Source organism: Parasteatoda tepidariorum, chromosome 5 (assembly GCF_982258835.1).
Source record: "Parasteatoda tepidariorum strain Cologne lab strain chromosome 5, Ptep-v5.0, whole genome shotgun sequence".
In the NCBI taxonomy this organism is placed as follows: domain Eukaryota; kingdom Metazoa; phylum Arthropoda; class Arachnida; order Araneae; family Theridiidae; genus Parasteatoda; species Parasteatoda tepidariorum.
In genome coordinates this window covers 22137206-22141380 of record NC_141759.1, presented here as the reverse complement: position 1 = coordinate 22141380, position 4175 = coordinate 22137206, and positions in this window count along the sequence as shown.

The window sequence follows — 4175 nt, the reverse complement described above, 5'->3', positions numbered from 1 at the left end:
CCACTAAATATATCAAAAAGTCCAAAGTACCATATAAAATGATACTTAGTTGTAGTTATTTTGTAGTGACACTTTAAAAAAAAAGTTAAACCTTATTCAAACAGTATTAAATTCGAAACCGATTTATTAGCACTTTTACAGATAACTTAGCATTTGGCTTCCCTGAATGTTAACAAACTATAATATAGGGGAGAGTCGGTTAGCCCCGCCCACCTAAGGAGTTTTGCTTATATTTCTGTATAATATTGAGTAATAATCAATATTTTTGTATGTTTCTCTTGTTTTACCATCTAGTTAAATAATGCAAAAAGAATAAACCAAAAAAAGAATAGTTTAACTTAAAAAAATAGAAATTTAAAAAAACATGTTTTTTAGCTCCTTTCAAGATGTGTCGGGTAGCCCCGCACAGTTACAAAAATTGGATTTTTTGGCTATTTTTTCAGGTGTAAATGAGAATGACCAATGTATCGACAATAGATAAACCTCATTTATCATTTTTATCACAAAATTATTTTATTTATTACATATTTATATACTTTTAGTGAATTCTATCATTTAATAACAACAAATGTCATGCTTTTTATCATTATTAATGTATATTAATATATTATAATATTAATATATATTTATATTAAATATTTAACGAAAATAATTTTATTTAAGTAACAATAATTAATAACAATAGTTGTTTTTCAATATAAACTTATTTGGTTGATCTCTTCTTATAAACTTAATATAAAATACTTTTTATAAAATTACAAATTCACTTTGTATTTTAATTGCATTCAAATGCTTCTGTAGATTGATTCGTTCACAAATAAGTAAGCAAATAGCTTATCATAATATTTATGATATCTTGATATTAAATTTAATTAGGATATATCAATTACATTTTAAAAATATTTAATTTGCATTTTTAAATACATAAATTTTTGCATTTTTAAATAGATAAATTTATGTTTCATATAATATTAAAACATATTGGTAATTGATATATCCAAATTAAATTTAATATCAAGAAATCATAAATATTATGATAAGCTATTTGCTTACTTATTTATTTTCACTCATTTGTTAACGAATCAATCTACAGAAGCATTTGAATGCAATCAAAATACAAAGTGAATTTGTAATTTTATAAGAAGTATTTTATATTATGTTTATAAGAAGAGATCAACCAAATAAGTTTATATTGAAAAACAACTATTGTTATTAATTATTGTTACTTAAATTAAATTATTTTCATTAAATATTTAATATAAATATATATTAATATTATAATATATTTATATACATTAATAATGATAAAAGGTATGACATTTGTTGTTATTAAATGATAGAATTCACTAAAAGTATATAAATATGTAATAAATAAGATAATTTTGTGATAAAAATGATAAATAAGGTTTATCTATTGTCAATACATTGGTCATTCTCATTTACACCTGAAAAAATAGCCAAAAAACACAATTTTTGTAACTGAGCGGGGCTACCCGAAATCCAATTTTTTTGTAAATTTGTAATTACTAGAACAATTTTTTTACATACAAACTTCTTTCTTTGTGCAAATTAAACTTAAGACTACATACTTTAATGCTGTATGTATAAAAAAAAATATTTTTTTAGTTTTAAAATGAAGTTTAATCGAAACATTCAATCAATTTTTCTTAATTTCATGACTTCTGTATTCAACATATTTTCAAAACTATTGCTTACCATGTTACCAGCTGCATAAATACTTGAAACTTTGAAAATAATCTTTTTTTAATATAACAATTAATGTCCGATGCCCCATTGACTTGAAAAAATATTCTATACACATGAAATTGACTGTGGGCGGGGGTACCCGCTGGGCGGTGCTACCCGACTCTCCCCTATATATTTTAATGTAATGGTAGTCGAAATCATTTTAAATCGCATTTATTTACACAAAAAATAAGAAGTAACGACAGGCCAGTGAACTCTCTTAACTTTTTTAGAATTTTTTTTTTTTTTTAGTTGAAAGTAAGTTCATAGGTGAAAGCGAGACGGAAAATGTGGTAGTGAAGCAATTTAAATTTTTACTTGTTTTAGGGAGGAGTTAATCTATTTTCCTTTTTAAACTTCTTTAATAATACCGATTTTATCTCCGAAACGAAGCAGTTTAATTTATATGCTATAATTGTAAAAAAATCTCAGTAGATACAAGTTTCTGGAAAAAAATACTAAAATTAATTGCCGTTCCTACCAGTTTTTGCTTTTTTCCGTCTTGGTACAAATACGCATTCAACCCTTGCTATGTTATTATTCTATCTTGTATAAAGTTGATTTAAATTTCACACCACTGCTTGTATATAATTCGAGAAGTTATATTACCCCTTTCATGGGCCGTTTATTTCTACAGAAAGTATATTAAAGTATTTTTGGAATTGAAACAAGAATGTTAATTGATATAAGAAACAAAGATCATGTGTAACGTCTAAGAAAATAATTTAAATTTTAATTCCATTTTTTTAGTGGTAGGTATATTTGTCACGACCTATTAGGAACATATTGCCTTTTATTTTTCGTTATTTATAATATAAATTTTATAAATTCAACAAACTTCGAAAGGAATTGGGTATAATATAAAAAAAAACACAACTACTTCCACTTAGTAGGAATAACATTTACCATCACGCAATGCTAAATTCTATGCCACTATCCACATAAATCAATTATTAATCAAAAATCGAATATCAATTACTTTTCTTTATAATGCAATAAAATCTGGCGAGCAGCTATTGAAACGATCAAACACTTCGTCTGTTTATTTGTGGCTTGAAGTTAGGCTCGCAGAAAATGCCGTTCATGGGCTAAATTTAGTAGGAATAACACAACCTGTGACGTAGGTTATAGTATACCCAATTATGTATTTTATAAGTTTTCCTAAACTTTTAAATGGTTACCAATTCTGTTCAAACGCATTTCAAGAAAGCTGAAGTTATTAACGAATGAAAACCTAAATTAAAAGTGGTAGAAAAATTCTTAATGGACATTAAAAATTATTGGTAAGTATTGGTATTGGTACCACGGCCTTAGAAAGGGTTAAATGCGATTTCACTCTCAACCTCTTGTGGTGAGGCCTTTAACACGTTCACGCCGGGGTGACCCAACGGTGGGTCATGCTAGATTGTCTCATCTTGGCAGCGCACCGGAGTAAAAACTGGTAACAATAAATTTCATTTTTTACTTTTTTTCCGGGAGCAGTAAAAATCTATAACAACCAATTGTTTTTAACGGATGCAAATTTTATATGGAATTGCTTCTTCGCCGTGATAAATTTCCTTACTGAGAATCGTTATTGTTGAGAATAGATTAATTCCTCCCGATTATTATCTAATATTGAAATAGTTCGTCTACCAGTATTTTCACTTTTCCCGGCGTGAACGTGTTAAAGTGTCTGCGAAATTATCATAAATTCCGTAAGTTTTAGATTTCAATTGTGTACCACTCTATAAAATATTTTGCAAAAAGCGTAGTTAACTGCTGTCTGGAATAACTGTTAAAACTTTGCTACAATAAATTTAAAAATTAAATCTTAAGGAAAATTAACATGAAATTTTTTTAGATAACAGAATTTTATTAATACCATTATAAAATGGATTTATTTTCGTTTGGTCTATGCATAATTTTAAAAGTTTACTATACATTTCAGGTTTTCTAGAGGTAAGGACTGATAATTTAAATTTTCAGTTGAATCCAGCTTATTGTTCTTTTGAAATGAAAATTTATAATATTTTTGAGTTTGTATGGTTAAAATAGAGTAAATAATAACAATTTATTTAAAAACCAGAACAGACCATGGAAATCTTCCGTTTTGCGTTTACGAGACGAAGTATGTGCAGGCTCTATATTCTAGGAAGTATTATTACTAAGATTATTTTGATTTTCCCTGCAAGTATTATTAAATTGCTTAAATCTTTATGCATTTAATGATAAAAAAATTTAAATATCAAACTAAAAATATCAAAATCAATAAAATGGACAAGTTGTAATATTTTTTTAGTGTTGTCACTGACTTTTTCTATTTATGGATTTAACATTGATTATTTTGCAATTTATTCAATAATATTCACGATATTGAAAAAGCTGAAAAACAATAATCTAGAAAGGAATAATCCTATAATAGATAAATAAATCAATTGAAAGTTGAA